The sequence below is a fragment of the Anabrus simplex genome, chromosome 2, assembly GCF_040414725.1.
Source record: "Anabrus simplex isolate iqAnaSimp1 chromosome 2, ASM4041472v1, whole genome shotgun sequence".
Lineage (NCBI taxonomy): Eukaryota > Metazoa > Arthropoda > Insecta > Orthoptera > Tettigoniidae > Anabrus > Anabrus simplex.
Genome location: NC_090266.1, coordinates 872,451,231 through 872,469,641, shown reverse-complemented (window position 1 = coordinate 872,469,641; position 18,411 = coordinate 872,451,231). Strand labels below are relative to the sequence as shown.

The following is an 18,411-nucleotide window of genomic DNA, read 5'->3' as shown; positions in this document are numbered from 1 at the left end:
TATGTGCTGTTCTAGTTGAAGGCCTACCATCTCGGGGAATGTGAGGGCACGAATTTACTATTTACCTGAAAAAGTATGCCTTGAACACTGGTAAATAAAATACGTCCATAAATGAATGATAATTTCTTGTAGCATCGGTTTGATACTCCTACCTACTACAGTATATGTTTAATTTTAAGCTGCCTCTTACTTTAACAAATTCTCAACAGCTAATCTCATACTGGAGCAGAAAAAGTACGAGTAATTTCCTTACATCTTCTTCAAAGTGGCCATTTACCTTCACATACCTCTCTATTAGGTCTATATTTCTTAACCTCTGGACAGGTATAGGGTTTCCCCGTGAAGAATCCTTCGCTGTATCCTACAATATGTATGCCTGATGCAAACATCTTAAAACTTCTTCTTCTTTATCTCCCTTTCCACAAACGTCGCGAATTCCCAGTACTTGGAATAATTTGAATTTTCAAAACATCCATCAGCACGTCACTTTCTTTCATGTTTACCCTCATTATTATTGTGTACGACCTGTCTTATCCTAATTTTAATATCTGAAATGAAGTCATGTCCCTGCGGCTTGGTTTCCGTGTAAAACTGGACGGTTTGAGCCCCACTGCCGGCAGTCCTGAAGATGGTTTTCTGTGGTTTCCCATTTTCACACCAGGCAAATGCTGCACTTTAATTCATGCCACGGCCGCTTTCTTCCCACTTCTAGCCATTTGCTATCCTTTCGTCACAATAAGATCTTTCCGTGTCGGTGCGACGCAAAGCAACTTGTAAAAATAAAAGGACATCCCACGATTATGATTACAGTCACTTAAAATTACACTCTTCCTTCCTTTTCTTAATTTTAATATTCACATAGTGCATGCTCTAAAACAGTCCTCCCCGCCCACCTGCTTCAAAAGCCCATTTTCGTCCTTGCAACAACTAAGTGGAGCTCGATGAACTAATTATAGTAACGTTATTGGTTTTACGTCACACTAACTACTTTTTTGACTGTTTTCGGGAGACGGCGGTCTATGAACAATCTTACCCCAAAATGTTCCCTGTGATTTTTATACCTCATGGAAACAATTTTCAATTTCTTTCATCTTATTCCATATCTCCCTTTTCCTGAACGGTTAGTAATTGCTCATCACAATGCATTACATTACGTTAGCTCATTTTACCAAACCTACCTTCTTCCGGTTTAAATTCACGTCATTACAGACTATGAATCTCATGTTAGATCCGTATTGACGGTTGAACTTCTTACAAAATTGTGCAAAATTATTTTGATATTCTCATAGTCAATACTATAATATAGTTATATTATAGTATTGTATATTATATTGTATATTGTATATTATAGTATTCACTGGGAGGATATCAAAATAATTTTGTACAATTTCGTAAGTGGTTTTATGTCATTCCAGTAGTACACAAATGTCCGGCTGCATGGCTAAATGGTTAGCATGCTGGCCTTTTGGTCACAGGGGTCCCGGGTTTGATTCTCGGTAGGGTCCGGAATTTTAACCGTCATTGGTTAATTTCGCTGTCACGGGGCCTGGATGTATGTGCCGTCTTCATCATCTTTTCAGCCTCATCATGATGCGCATGTCGCCTACGGGGGTCAAATCAAAACGACCTGCATCTGGCGAGCCGAACATGTCGAACACTCCCGACACTAAAAGCCATACGCCATTTAATTTTCAGTACACAAATCTGCCATTTTGAGTTTGCTTACAAAATTATTTGTTTACCGATCAAGAGGCCGCGGGGCTTGGGTCACGTAGCTATCACATTGCATTCGGGAGATGGTGGGTTCGAACCCCACTGTCGGCAGCCCTGAAGATGGCTTTCCGTGGTTTCCCATTTTCACACGAGGCAAATGCCGGCGCTGTAACTTAATTAAGGCCACGGTCGCTTCCTTCCAACTTCTAGGCCTTTCCTATCTCATCGTCGCCAGAAGACCTATCTGTGTAAGTGTGACGCAAAGCAAATTTTAAAAATTTATAGCACTTATCGACAACTAAGCGGAATGTAAACTCTCTCTTCTGGCACAGTCACTAGCTTCTCACCATGGCGGCAATGGACCACGGTTCGAATCCCGACTATTGCATAGCCGATTTTTGAAATGAGAAATCAGGTCCCTGTGGTTCGTATTCGTAAAACTGGAGGTCCCATGACTATGATCAGTGATCACGATAACTACAGACGCCTTAAAACGGTAAGCTTGCTCACTTTCTCTTTTCAGATATTTTTCTACTGACTGAAATATAGAGAAGATTTGCTCCTACAAATGAATAAATATTCCTAGGCTGGAGACCCTGGGCCCGCGGGGACGATGTGCCAAGCCTGTAAACAATTATCACTTTCTTTTTTTGCTATTTGTTTTACGTCGCACCGACACAGATAGGTCTTACGGAGACGATGGGATAAGAAAGGCCTAGGAATGGGAAGGAAGCGGCCGTGGCCTTATTTAAGGTACAGCCCCAGCATTTGCCCGGTGTGAAACTGGAAAACCACGGAAAACCATCTTCAGGGCTGCCAGCAGTGGGATTCGAACTCACTATCTCCCGGATGCAAGCTCACAGCTGCGTGCCCCTAACCGTACGGCGAACTCGTCCGGTTAAGCAATTATCATTTACTTACCAACCGAAGCACTGGTGCCTAACAAAGATAATATGCATGTGGTAAGAATCATTTTGGCGTAATAATAATTACTGCATATCTGGATTATAATACATAGGGAAGATAAGTGAAGCAAAGCAGACGTCATCACCTAGTTGCTCTTAGGGAGCCGGTGTTCCTTTCCGCTCGGGGACGGGTGTTGGTCACGTGACAAGAGAGCAGCGGACAGGCGGGTTGCATACCGTGACCGTACTCTACTTGCCGCTCGGAAATGTTACCATGTGAACAACAGCTTTTATAATAATAATAATAATAATAATAATAATAATAATAATAATAATAATAATAATTTGCAGCATGAATCATATGAGACGAACAGGACATAGATTACAAAGTATAACAGGACAAGAAAATTATTCATTGACAAAGGATGTATAAAGCAGAGTGCAATATTTCCTGAATAAATACATTTTCCCGATTAACTGAAGCTTTGGAGAAACGTACATTTACCGAAAGAAAATACAATTTATGTGATTTGTACATTTTCTTTGCACTCTCATTAGATACATCTCAATATTTGAATGGCATTTATGACTATGACAACAAATTAAACACACGAACTGAAACATATCAGTGGTGTACTCCTTCACGGGACCTTTGGGCTCGTTCAGATAGTAGTGTGTCAATGTTTGGTACTATCGTTTGCGTACTGGCAAGTCGCGAAACACATTTCAAGTTTTCATCGGTGAGCCTACTACTGTGCCTTGATTTACAAATCTTGATAAATGAAAACATATGTTCACATAAATAAGTTGATCCGAATATACTTACAATATAAGCATTAAATATGCACACTCTATGAAATCTCTCCGTAGAAAACGAACAAAAAATTCAGTCATACTGTTTGTGTTTGCAAACCTATCTCTCATTTGAGTATCGCACTGTAAGTCAATTAGTTCTAGCTGCAGTTCTCGTCTAACATCAACTGAGAAGGAAATACCGAACACGTGCAGATCCTTTTCTAACGCCTAAATATCGTGAAGCCTACTCTCATAGTGACATTAAAACCTCTGTATATTCTTCTAATGTTTTCTTTAAATGTGATTCCATATTTTATTACATATTACACATTTTCTGTGTTATTTTCTTGAACTATTAAATACTCTTCTTCCCAAGAAGGTTTGAAATTTGTAGGCGTCGATGGCCTACGCTGAGTTGAAATATCTTCCATAGAAAATGCAACATTAACCGACTAGAGTTGAACGTCGTGTGGTGCGAGGATAAAGACACACTAGTGTCACCTCTCATGAGTTCACGCGTATCGTGTCACGATCTAACCTGTCCAGAAAGATGTGCTATACCTTTGCGCCACTGACCTGCAGTACGTACTACGTCATGCACTTCTCCTACTTCTTCCCCTACTTGCTCGCTAAGCTGCTCTCTTTATTCGAGAGCGGGGAGCAAACTGGCTCCAAATGCATTTCGCTCTCGATTGACGATGCCTGAAGCAAAGGATTCCGGTAAATATTCATTGATAAACGGGGTTAAAAGTCAGGTTGTGAGTTTCATAAACAGGAAAAGTTCTCTCAGTTTTAATTACTGCGTTGATAAGGTGAAAGTTCCTTATGGGGAACACTGTAAGTACCTAGGTGTCAATATAAGGAAAGATCTTCATTGGGGAAATCGCATAAATGGGATTGCAAATAAAGGGTACATATTTATGGGTGTATTTAAGGGTTTTAGTAAGCATGTAAAGGAGAGGACATATATGTTTCTGGTAAGATCCCAACCAGAGTATGGTTCCACTGTATGGGACCCCCACCAGGATTACCTGATTCAAGAACTGGACAAAATCCAAAGAAAAGCAGCTCGATTTGTTCTGGGTGATTTCCGACAAAAGAGTAGCGTAACAAAATTGTTGCAACGTTTGAGCTGGGAAGACTTGGAAGAAAGAAGACGAGCTGCTCGACCAAGTGGTATGTTCCGAGCTGTCAGTGGAGAGATAGCGTGGAATGGCATTAGCAGACGAATAAGTTTGAGTGGTATTGTCTTTAAAAGTAGGAAGGATCACAATATGAAGATACAGTTGGAATTCAAGAGGACCAATTGGGACAAATATTCGTTCATAGGAAGGGGAGTTAGGGATTGGAATAACTTACCAAGGGAGATGTTAAACAAATTTCCAATTTCTTTGAAATCATTCGAGAAAACGCTGGGAAAACAACAGATATTGAATCTCCCACCTGGGCGACTGCCCTAAATACAGATCATTAGCGATTGATTGATTGATTGATTGATTGATTGATTGATTGATTGATTGATTGATTGATTGATTGATTGATTGATTGATTGATTGATTGATTGATTGATTGATTGATTGATTGATTGATATGATAATGAGAATTTTCATTTAAATGCTTAAATTTGCTACATTTTACTACGGCGAAATTTTCACATTCATCAACAAGAAAAGTTCATAATCCAATGTCAGTGTGGTCAAGAGCATTTTCTCTGAAAGGCATACGATGATGTTACTCTTTTGTCTTTACTATATTGGTGGAGTTCTGAATCAATCTTACATTTCTTCACTGCTTCTGAAGACACTATTTTCATATATCTGTCGTGAGTTGCACAGCTGTAATTCCGAGGCTGGTCCAACTTCTCAACTACGGGTTACTTAGGCCTAAGAAGTTTTATTTTATCAGGTACTGTCATTGTTGTTTGTTCTGTTTATACACCTCTGACAGTGTTCATCGAACATTCAAATTTGACTTATTGGGCAACCAGCTGTTTAGAATGTCACTATACAATTTTGATTTCCTTTTTCTCTCAATGTTCGGGGTAACTCCGCAGTGCATAGTCAATTTCTTCGTTGGTGCTACCTTTCATTGTCAATAAATAATCCTTCTTCTGAAGGAATATAACTCCCGCACGGTTCTCCTACAATTCTATCGGCTTTATTTCCTACAAGTGGGGGCGTGATAGCCGAGCGGCGAAGCCACTGGCTTATCGCCAAGGTGGCCGCGGCTCAGTTTCCGACCAATTCATTTGGGACTTTCTAAATGAAAAACCACGTCCGTGTGGTTCGGATTCCACGTAAAAACAGGGATCCCGTGGCTATTAACGAGCAGAGCAAACTACAGGCTCCTTCTTGCTTATTTCCAAGCTAAGTCATTTCCTCGGCTTTTTTAGCGTATTACTTCTAGTACCGGGAACGTTCGAGGACATGTTCGAGTGCCAGTTCTGTAGCTGCTTGACCCGGTGAGCTACTGCGTCAGAGTGTTTTCTGTTAGGATTGGTGTAATTGTACCGACTCGATATCGGAAGGAAGCGGCTGCGGCTTTGAGAAAGATTCCTCCACGGCATTTCTCTGGAGTTGAAATAAGAAATAACAGAAAGTCATATCGAAGAAGGCCGATAGGGGATTCGAACCCACATGTCTCCCAAGTACAGAGTTAGCAACCATAACCGGCCCTGTCGCAACGCTCTTCAGTAAAACTCATCTTAAAATTCTTCTCCAAGCGAGTTATAAAAAGATATACTAATTAGCTGGAAAACTCTTCGTGTGGTTGTTGTCTGTAGGAGAATTTTTCACTGAGTAAGATGGCTGCATGTTATGGGTCGCGTAGCTGTAAGATTGAATGAACCCCATCATCGTTAGCCCTGAAAATGATTTTCCGTGGTTTCCCTTTCTTCACACTAGGCAAGTACTGGAACTGTACCTTAATTAAGGAAACGACCACTTCCTTCCCAGTCCTATCCCATTGCCGCCAAAATCCTTTCCGAGTTAGTGTCGTTAAACCTCTAAAAAGTGAGAACTGTTCAATTTGTCCACGCTTCACCTGTATGTACAGTACTCAAGCCTGCTGAAGTTCCATAGATGGGTGACATCTGTTATTTAAACATGTAACTCCACACAGCCGGCCCCATGGTGTAGGGGTAGCGTGCCTGCCTCTTACCCGGAGGCCTCGGGTTCGATTCCCGACCAGGTGAGGGATTTTTACCTGGACCTGCGGGCTAGTTCGAGGTCCACTCAGCCTACATGATTAGAATTGGGGAGCTATCTGACGGTGAGATAGCGGCCCCAGTCTAGAAAGCCAAGAATAACGGCCGAGAAGATTCGTCGTGCTGACCACACGACACCTCGTAATCTGCAGGCCTTCGGGCTGAGCAGCGGTCGCTTGATAGGCCAAGGCCCTTCAAGGGCTGTAGTGCCATGGGGTTTGGGGGGTCATTCCACACAGAGTTATCCATGAGCCAGAAGGTGGCTCCGTATCGTTTACCAGAGAAGAAGAACAGAGATGAGTGTAACTTCATCAGACACTTGTAACTTTACTGCGCGCTGTCCTCCACTTCACTGTCAACACAATGGCTGTCGTCCAACCGATTATTGTGCAGATTACTACTACGGTGCTGACGTCACATTCTATTACAGTGGCGGTAGTACTGTGCAGTTGAAGCTCTTTTAACGTGGTAATTGCAACAGTGTGTCATGTAACCGGGCGGAACATTAGAATGCGTTGTGCGCAGTTCAAAACGGAAGTCCCAAGACCAATTATTATCAGGCCGTTTTATTGGTTCGTTTGCGGAACAGGTTTCGATTCACCGGCTGTTGATGATCATTGCTTGCGGAGTGGTACCTCTAGGTCCACAGGAGGACATTCGTTTCGAACCTGAATTTCTAGTCCCCGAAAAAAACGTTCCTTTATTGGCTATGAAGAATGTTCACGCTTTGTTAAGGCGGAAGCACTCTGTATGTGATGCACTTCCCGGAAACGGTGAGGATCTCGCGCGATAATTTCTACGCCATGTAAACAGCTGACATGACCGTGAGTCAAAGTTTCGCCAGCGGTGGCTGATATTTTCTGTTAGTTTTGTGTAATGTTCCTGTTGAAAAATGAAATGGCGAATGGCTTTTAGTTCCGAGAGTGTCCGAGGACAAGTTCGGCTCGCCAGATGCAGGCCTTTTGATTTGATTTCCGTAGGCGACCTGCGCGTCGTAATGAGTACGAAATGATGATAAAGACGACACATACAACCAGCCCCCGTGCCTGCGAAATTAACCAATTACTGTTAACATTCCCGAAGCTGCTGGGAATCGAACCCGGGACCCCTGTGACCAAAGGCCAGCACGCTAACCAGTTAGATGGCAGTTAGATGTCCGACTCGTTGGCTGAATGGCCAGCGTACTGGCCTTCGGTTCAGAGGGTCCCGGGTTCGATTCCCGGCCGGGTCGGAGATTTTAACCTTCATTGGTTAATTCCAGTAGCCCGGGGGCTGGGTGTTTGTGCTGTCCCCAACGTCCCTGCAACTCACATACCACACCCTCCACCACAACAACACGCAGTTACCTACACATGTCAGATGCCGCCCACCCTCATCGGAGGGTCTGCCTTACGAGGGCTGCACTCGGCTAGAAATAGCCACACGATATGGAGCCGGACAATATGCTTCTAGACGGACTGTCCAGTTAAAATGTGTTTAATGCCCACACAACCTTGTATACTAAACATTTTGAATCTTAGAAAATAGAATAGGTACGCCTCTGTGGTTTAGTGGTTAGTGTGATTAGCTGCTAGCCCCGGAGGCCTGGGTTTGATTCCCGGCTCTGCCACGAAATTTGTAAACTGGTACGTGGGCTGGAACGGGGTCCACTCAGCCTCGGGAGGTCAACTGAGTAGAAGTTGGTTCGATTCCCACCTCAGCTATCCTGGAAGTAGTTTTCCGTGATTTCTCACTTCTCCTCCAGGCAAATGCCCGGATGGTACCTAACTTAAGGCCACGGCCGCTTCCTTCCCTCTTCCTTGTCTATCCCTTCCAATCTTCGCATCCCCCCACAAAGCCCCTGTTCAGCATAGCAGGTGAGGCCACCTGGGTGAGGTACTGGTCTTTTCCCCAGTTGTATCCCCCGACCCAATCTCACGCTCCAAGGCACTGCCCTTGAGGCGGTAAAGGTGGGATCCCTTGCTGAGTCCGAGGGTAAAGCCTACCCTGGAGGGTAAACCGATTAAGAAGAAGAAGAAGAAATAGAATACTCTCTCTCCCTCGTTCTGGATCACTAGAAACTAAGGGCAGTATTAGTTTATTGTAATCCATAGTGTTTTTGCATGCATATCAAATGAGCCTTAGTATAATTATTTTGTCTGTAACCACATTAAACATTATAGTGTAATTACATCTAAGAAAAGTATTATACCTGGTTTACACATTATTAGACTTATTAAGTCCGACTCTGACCTTCAGAATGGTACCATTCCGCCATTTGCCTGGAGTTGGAGCAGGAAACAGCGAAAAACCATTTCAATGATTCGAACCAACCTGTCTCCAGAGTGCAGAATTAGCAACCGTGACTGGCCGTGCCGCAACGCACTGAGCTACATTTCATTCCAAGTGATTCTACCTCCCTACAGACTCCCAAACGATGTACCTCTTCCATTGTTTCACCACACACTAAACAGAGGTTCTCGTCATATTTCGCTCTTACCGGGCGAGTTGGCCGTGCGGTTAGGAGCGCGCGGCGGGTGAGCTTGCATCCGGGAGATAGTGGGTTCGAACCCCACTGTCGGCAGCCCTGAAGATGGTTTTCCGTGGTTTCCCATTTTCACACCAGGCAAATGCTGGGGCTGTACCTTAATTAAGACAACGGCCGCTTCCTTCCCACTCCTAACCATTTCCTGTCCCATCGTCGCCATAACACCTATCTGTGTAGGTGCGACGTAAGGCAAATAGTAAAAAAAGAGCCAATTTATTACTTTTCGAATTGTCTCAGTCCTTTTATTTTTTGACTTTGATAATATGATAGTGACGGATGTATGAGCGACTCTGTAATTCCATTCTTTATGTGCAACCAGTCCCCTTGATTGGTGATCTGAAGGCCCTTTTCATTGGACCTATTGTTTAAACATTTCATTCGGCTTGATAGAACTTGGTAAATACTGGGCCTGTAACTTAATCAGGGCCACGGCACTGTCTTCCCAATTCTGGGTCTAACCAGCAAAAAATAAGGAAAGGAATGGAGAGATACATCAGCGCTCATCTTTCGATATGTTTTTCTTTGATGACTGGTCATTTCCACGAAGGATGATAGTGGAGCTGTTCAGAATTCTACTATACCGACGGTAAGGTTCGAACCCACCATCTCCCGAATGCAGGCTAACAGCTACACAACCCGTACCGAGCAACCAACTCACTCGGTCATCAAAATATTACCCGACTATTTAACAAAATTTACAGTGACTGTGTAACTCAGTCCCTTTTGTGTCTGTCACTTTCTGAAGTGTTGTGCGCTCTTCTTTCTACGGGTATTTTCCCTTTCTAGGGCACTGGGTAATATAAACGAATATATCGTCACCATAGGTAGTAGGTAGTCGTCGGCCTCGTGGTCCAGAGGCAACGAGCTTGCCTGTTACTGGTCAGCTCTAGGTTCGATTCTCGGCGTGGTCGGGGATTTTTACCTGAGTCTGATGGCTCATTCGAGGTCCACTCTGCCTACGTGAGAACAACTGAGGAGCTATTTGACAATGTGCTGACGGCCCTGGTCTAGAAAGCCAAAAATAATGGCTGAGAGGATTCATCGCACTAACCACGCGTCACCTCGTAGGCTGCAAGCCCAGGGCGGTTGGTTAGTAGGCCAACAATGATTTCTGTGATACGAAATGTTAGAACAGACCATAAGTAATTAATGATAATTGTTAGTATTTTGTCAGGAAATTAGCAATGGGCAGCAAAAGTGCAGTTTGAAAATATAGTACAACAGATAAGATCTTCATAAGTTTGCGATAACTTGTTGTAACATTAAAGTCGAGGAAAAAAGCTAAAGGGAAAACAAAACAGAACACAGTGAACAAAGAAATCTTCCAGTGGATAGTGCGGTGTTTCCTACTACGGTAATCGTCTTCTAAAGTTCCCATCTTAATGTCTGTCTATCTGGTAAACTAGTAGAATTTGTACTGAAATACGTATATAAGGTTAAATGAATATAGAATTCAACGAGGAATAAGTCCTTAAAATGGTGCACGTAATTTTACGCCCATCCTACATATTAAAACTGAATATTGCCTAATTCAAGGTTCCACTTTCCCATTATCTTTGGCCTTCCTAGCATTTAATTTCATTGTAGTTGTTGCTTCATTTGTAGAGTTGAGTTGTTGAGGTCGAAATCCTCTTGTACTTAGTGCGATTTAAGTCAGTCTGATCTCGTCTCTATACCTAGAAATGGGAGTGTTTATTATTAATCGGAGCTAGGATTTGGGAAGAAAGCGGCCGTTGTCTAAAACCTGGCTTTGTCAGCACGATAATGAATGGGCGACAGTGACATTTCAATCGTAATTCACTGGTAGAATGTGTTCCTCTCCACTCCTTCCTTACATTTGCCACAGTTTAATGTTAATGGTATCGGCTTAACTTACCTCCTTGTGGTTTCTCAGAGACGCCAATGTGCCGGAATTTTCCCACTTGGAGCACTATTACGAACCAGTAAATCTACCAGCAGAAAGTTGGTGTATTTGAGCACCATCAAATAAAACCGGACAGAGCCGGGATCGAATCCGTCGAGCTGGGCGTGGAATGCCAGCGTTTTTACTGTCCGAATCACTTAGCCCAGGGGTCAAGGATTGAATCCAGACCAACTGGAATGGAATCTACTATACTATATGATTTTTCACGAGAGTTTAATCCTGATGTAAACAAGTAGGCGGAGCACCTTGGCTTTGCACGTGGACACAGGCGTAGTTGATTGGAGAAGCAACCGTCGCACTCACTCAACTGTATGCGAGCTCGAAGAAAATTAGTACGTCGCATTAATTTAATTTTATCTTAGTTTATTTACATTTAGATAGTCTGAAAGAGTACGTAATCAAATTAAAATATGGTTGTCATATATACCGGTGTGTATCTATATATTTTTTTAATAAAACAGTGATTAAATAACGAGATATGAAGGCAGAAGGCGTGGTGTAATGCAGGAAGTCTTCTCATAGTGAGGGAAAGTCCCAAGCTGTACAGCGTGGAGATAAGGTGTTGCATTTTGCAGCAGCTGTCAGTGTCAGTATTCATAGTGAGAGAAATGGACCATCGCGTGTAGTGAAGCACAAAAAAGGAAAACCGCTCAGAAGTGACCATAGGCAGTGCGTTGTGAATGTTTTTAATAAAATAAGTGAACAGAATCCAGGTTTAGCCGTAAAAGAGGTAGAGAAACTAAGTGCAGAGTTGTGTGGTGTGTCGGCTAGTTCGGTTCATAACATGCGGACAGAGTTTAGAAAGACAGGGAAATTAACAACGCCGGGAAAGGAACGTAAACGACCTCAAAGAGTCGAGAAGTACGACGATATCGTCAAAAGTGGTATTAGAAGGAAAATTCATGAATTCTTTTTTCGGAATGAACCACCTACTTTACGCAAAGTATTGGACAGTGTGAATAAAGATAAAACTTTACCCACCTTCAGTTTAACTACACCGGGCGAGTTGGCCGTGCGTGTAGAGGCGCGCGGCTGTGAGCTTGCATCCGGGAGATCGTGGGTTCGAGCCCCACTGTCGGCAGCCCTGAAGATGGTTTTCCGTGGTTTCCCATTTTCACACCAGGCAAATGCTGGGGCTGTACCTTAATTAAGGCCACGGCCGCTTCCTTCCAACTCCTAGGCCTTTCCCATCCCATCGTCGCCATAAGACCTATCTGTGTCGGTGCGACGTAAAGCAAATAGCAAAAGTTTAACTACATTGTACAGACTCTTAAAGGACATTGGGTTCCAATTTGTTAAAAGAGAACGTAAACCTGTGTTAATGGATAGGGAGGGTATTGTATTTCCATGTAGGTAGTGACTCTGGTTTTGTGGAAGGTGGAGCTCTCGTGTTTGAATCTGAAACGACACGAGAATATCATGAAGAATTGACAGGTGACGTTTTTTTATCGTGGTTTTCGTCTATCCTACTGAAACTCGAACCCGGCAGCGTGATTGTAATGGACAATGCATCTTATCATTCTGTTAAAGTGGAACGAATCCCTACAGTGGCAATGCGGAAAGACCAGATCATTGCTTGGCTCGACAGTCACCAAGTAGAATACAAGGCTGATATGGTCAAAGCAGAACTCATTGAACGGGTGAGGTCAGTGCGAGACCAGTATGACAAATATATTTGCGACGAAAGAGCACAGAAAGCGAGCCACTGCGTGCTACGACTTCCACCCTACCATTGCACTCTGAATCCCATTGAACAGATATGGAGTCAAGTGACGGGTTACGTTGCGAGAAACAACACGACCTTCAAGCTACAAGACGTACGAGCTCTACTTTGCACAGCCCTTGAAAATGTGACAGCAGATAACTGGAAGGACTGCATTAGAAATGCAACGAAAGGAGAAGACCAGATGTGGGAGCTAGATGGCCTAACAGATGAAATTGCCGAGAGATTTATCATCACTGATAGCGGCCAGAGTAGTACCGACTCATCAGACAGTGACAGTAATGAGAATGGAGGAGATACATCGTGTGATATGGAAGGAATTGAGCCCCTGCAGGACGACTAAGCAAGGTAAGCATGTACAGTATGCATTGACTTCTTACTTTGTTAAGACCGCAACTGCCTGTGTATCTTGTCTTTTTGAGTTGTTTCTTTTCGATAGATGTTGTTACAGAATTATCAACAGTTCTGTCTGACATGTCCAATCATGCTATATGCTCTATCAGGATAGGAACTCTACAACATAAGAAATATATATTTCAACTCGAAAGTTGGTATTCTATTAGGTTACAGTCTACCGGGCGGACATTTCAAATAGCTGTCCTAAGATAAATCTTCGTACGTGTGTAATTTTGTGCTCTAGCCTACGATAGCTTTCTTTAATATTCACTAATGAATAAATAAATAACGTAGGCCCTAATCTTCAGCAATAGATCTCCCTTCAGACCCCTCTGTTTAGTTTCGCACAGCTCAAAAACTGTTCTCGTCTATTTTAGGTAATATGTGCAGCACTGTACGTCCGAACACGAGACGTTGACGGGGCGGAGGTCGATACTACACGCTCAGCGAATCACAACTCTTTCTTTGGCTGAGGCGTGGACATGCCTTGTTTACATCAGGATTAAACTCTCGTAAAAAATCATTTAGACCACTGTGGCAACCAATAATTGTTGCTAAATCTTTTGGGGGCTAAGAATATCTTCCATCATTAGTCCCGGGTGCTCGGTGACTGGAGTCTGCCTAATAATATGTGTTTTTACAATCTCTCTAGCGACATGCGAATTTTAAACATAGAGCCAATTCTTCTCCTTCTTTTCCTTACGCTTTTTTCCACGCCTGCAGGGTCGCGGGTGCGAACTGTGTCGAACATGTGGATTTGGGCCTATTTCTCGGCCGGATGCCCTTCCTGACGCCAACCCTGTTTTGCAGGGATGTAATCACTATTGCGTGTTTCTGTGGTGGTTGGTAGTGTGGTATGTTGTCTGAATATGAAGAGGAAAGTGTTGGGATGGACACAAACACCCAGTCCCCGAGCCAAAAGAATTAATCAGAAGCGATTAAAATCCCCGACCCAGCCGGGAATCGAACCCGGGACCCCTCTGAACCGAAGGCCAGTACGCTGACCATTCATCCACCGAGTCTGACTTTAAATATAGAGCCAATGATGAATGCTCTCATGGTCAGCATCACGATTATAGCAGAAAAAATTCCCCGAGTCTTTAGGCCGCGATTCCCACGTTTCAGCGATAATGCAAACGCTATTTTCAAGGCTGCGCTCACTCCGGAGGTCAGGTGCAGCATAAACCGATCTGGTTTTGTCGAGGTTGTTCGAGATGTTGAGATGAAGTACAATCCCAACAGTTACCTCGAGGGAGTATCTAAGGAAGATTATGCTCCGCCCAAGGTGGCAACAGTAACTTTAAAAAGTCCTCTTCCTCGTGGGGCGTTGCTTCGATCCCCGTCAGGAAGTCGAGAAGTTTAAAAACAGCACTACCACTGCTGGAGAACCACATAGAACCAGATTTAACACAACCTGCTGCAGGAATGAGTCCTGTATTACCTTCTGAAGTAACGAAGATTGGGCATAGGGTTAAACACTACAAGTAGAAGAAGCTTCTATCCTCCATTCCTCCAGGGACTTCATGGCCTCTACGGAGACTGATTTGTTTTGCTTTGCTTTCTTTCCTTTGAATGCGGAGAGAAGCTACTTACCGGTGGACTGATATCAGACCACTGAATATTCATTCATATCTTCCCCACTTAGTAGCAGGTCTAAGCAATGAAGACGATTGTCCTTCACCGTACCGTTGTAATCCAACATATCTATTTAATGGAACATTCAAGTCGCGAAAGAGCCAAAGTAGAACTATAAATGTATTATGTTAGTGTTCAACCTAACTGAAGTGATTGCTTCTGGACGGGAACTGCTTTTTCCTAGAGAGAAGGAAGCCAGCCTGTGGTATCTGCACTCAAAGATATGCAGCTTCCACGCACGACGGCAAGCTTATGCTGTAACACACGGTAATGTTATTTTAGACGTTTTATCTGTGCTTGGTTTGCTGCATGGCTCAACTCAGCCGTCAGTCAGAGGCAAGCCAGAGATGACAGATTCTATTTCTAGCTTCCAAGTTTAGCGGTATTGACCTACGGTAAATACAGAGTACATTATCTTCCCCTCTCTCTCACACACACATTCAGCTGCGGGTGCATTATTACTATTATTATTATTATTATTATTATTATTATTATTATTATTATTATTATTATTATTATTATTATTATTTTCGCATCGTTATGCCCAACTGAGGAGCAAGCTTGAACTTATTTAGCTGATGATTTTGCCTTCTTCTCTTCCCGAAATCTCTTCATTCTCTCACTGAAATTCTTCTTACGTTCTTCTATCCAGGTTTTATTAGTTCTAGCTTTTGGCTCAGCGAAGCAATGGTTGTTGATCAGTGTTCTGAAAGCCGATCGGTTCTTCACAGTTTTCTCGTTGATGTTGATTTCCTGAAGATCTGATTCTATTTCATTTAGCCAGTGGTTCTTGACTTTCAGTGTGAGGGCATGATTTAGAATTCTTTTGGTCAGTCTGTCATTGTTCTTTCGGTGGCGTGCCAGATGCGACCCGTGCCACTAGCGACCGCATAATCTGTAACCGTGCCGGATGCGACCGGCGTTGACAAGCAAATTGTCATTTGATAAGTTGTGTCATCACACAAGATAAGGTAAGCTAAACGAACTGCAATGCCATTTCAATAAGTCCTATAAGCAGCTACTGCTCCTACTTTACATAACACTTCTGGGGGAAACTCGTTTTACAACACGAAACATGGTGATGCGTTTACGTCTTTTCCCACCGGGCGAGTTGGCCATGCGTTAGAGACGCGCGGCCCTGAGCTTGCATCCGGTGTCAGACCTTTATTTTAGAAAAGACCAAGTTAGCTACTTATAAGCAATCTGCCACTTGGTGACAGCCCTTAATGCAGATCAATGTAAGTGATTGATGGGTCGCATCCGGCACGGTCGCATCTGGCACGTTAACCGTTCATTCTGAGAATGTGACCATAGAATTTCCACCTCATTTTATTTATAAGGTCTGGGATTATTTTCAGTATGGCAATAAATTTCATGGGATTTCCTTTTCATCCATACACCTTCTGTGCAGACTGGGCCGAAAATTTTCCGTAACATTTTTCTTACTAGCTTTTCTGTATCTTGTCTGAATGATCTGCCGCCAATGATTAAGGTGTCCGATGCGTATAATGCTTCAGGTTTTATTACTGCATTATAATGTCTTAGTTTTGTTTTCCGAGATACTGATGTTTTGTTATATGTGTTCCAAGTGATTCGATATACTTTCTGTAATTTAGCAATTCTCTCCTTATTTGCTTCACAATTTAATCCAGAATGCTGAATTATTTCTCCAAGGTATTTGAATTTATTTACTTCGGAAATTTGTCCAAATTTACTCATTATAGCTTGCCCATCTAGAAACCGAGAGGCTCCTTCCATGTACTGGGTTTTTCATATGATATTTGAAGTCCTGTTTTGGCTGCAATTTCATGTAGGTAGGTTTTCGAGGGAGTGGATTGCTTCTTGCCTATCATTAGAAAGAATTGCTAGGTCGTCTGCAAAAGCTAGACACCGCACGTGAATTCTGTTTTTCAGTTGTCTACCAAGAGTTATTCCTTTAACATTTTTCCCCCAGGTTCTGATTACTTTTTCTAGAACAAGATTGAACAACAGAGGTGACATCTCCTTGTCGAACCCCTGTGTTGACGTCAAAACGCTCAGATATTTCTTCTAAGAATTAACTTTGGAAGTAGTGTCAGATAATGTTTGCCGTATCAATTCTCTTGTTTTTCTGCGTACTTTAAATTCATCGAGTACTTTGAAAAGTGTCTGTCGCTCTATGGAGTCATATGTTTTTCTAAAGTCTACGAAGGTGATCACTAAGGCTCGAAAGTTCTTGCACTAAAATACTAAGAAATATGCATGCAAATATGCTCTTAGAACTTGAAAATATGCCAATAAATATGCACTATTAAAATAAAAATTATCAGTAGACAAGTCAGGTTAGTATTGATAATAATAAACTTACATTTATTCTTTGGAGGCTGAAGCAGAAATGATCTCGCTGTCAGTGCTGAGTGATGAATTGCAGTTCACAACCATCTCTTTGCACAAATTTTCAACTGAAAAACTTCGTCTGTTGTCTCGCAAAACACTTTTTAACGTGAAAAACGTCTTTCCGCATCACAGGATGTTATTGGGGCATATTTAAATGATAATGACTGCTCAACAGAAAGAGGCAAGTCTCTTGGTGTGACAGACGGTTTTACTTCAAGAATGTCTCGAATATCGCACAACTGTTTATAACCAGGATTTTTTGAAGTTGCATAATTTTTTCATTTTTTGTACTATACTACCAAGAACAGAATTTAGATTGGATATCGTTTTTTCGAAAACAGTAAGTAATTCCTTTAAGGGAGATCTTACAGCTTACAGTGACGTTATGGCGATTGTCAAAAAAGAAAAATGGGCATTTATAAAAACAAGATTCTCTTCTAACTCGATGCCTGACGGAATATATTGCACTGTTTCTATTGATGCAGTTTCATTCGAGTCCAATGAATTAACAACCTCTTAGAATACTTCTATATGCTGAGCATGATACAAAGCTGCATCCAACCATGTTCCCCATCGTGTTAACACTGGCGCAAGTGGAAGTGGGATATTGAGTGCTGTTGATCTAAACAACTTGACTCTTGAAGGGGATTTAACAAAAAATTTATTTGAACAGGCCACAAATTGATCTACCAATGGGAAAGAATTGCGTATTGTCTCAGTAACGCGATTAAGAGCATATGCCAAACAAGTTATATGAATTAAGTTAGGAAAAATTCCTTTCAGTGTTTGCCCTGATTTTACCATATGAGTACCCGCATCGGTAACAAATAAAAGTAGCCGGTCGTATTTGATTCCAGATGGCCATAATCATTTCAAAGAGTCCATCACACACTGCGTTACAGTTACATTGTTAGTGGTCGGCAATTCACACACATTAAGAAGATATGGTAACATCTTTTGTTCCTTATTTAAGGCGCCCACAATATTATTAGCAATAAATCGGCCCCCAGAATCAGTGGTTTCATCAGTAGACAACCACACAAACTGATCCGCTAATTCAATTTGTAAATTTGACAATACGTTATTGTAACAACGTTCTACCTAAGTCTTACGCAATGTACTTGCTTCAGGCACATGTTGTCGAATGTGTTTGGCAAGAAAATGTGTTAATGTGGGGTTATTAATTTTATACAAGGGAATATCAGCAGCTAA

General features: G+C 42.4%; 1 protein-coding gene across 9 annotated transcripts in view; it reads left to right on the top strand.

The window, feature by feature from the left end:
- LOC136863154 (uncharacterized) overlaps window positions 1-18,411 on the top strand; it is a 989,332-nt gene that overhangs the window by 690,218 nt on the left and 280,703 nt on the right. Inside the window, exon 1 of one of the 9 annotated variants that reach the window (XM_067139503.2) lies at window positions 13,031-13,140. The exons of the other annotated variants lie outside the window; for them this stretch is intronic. The gene's annotated coding sequence lies outside the window, so the exon portion shown is untranslated. Of the gene's footprint in view, window positions 1-13,030; window positions 13,141-18,411 lie in introns of those variants that run through there. 9 annotated transcript variants of the gene reach the window in all.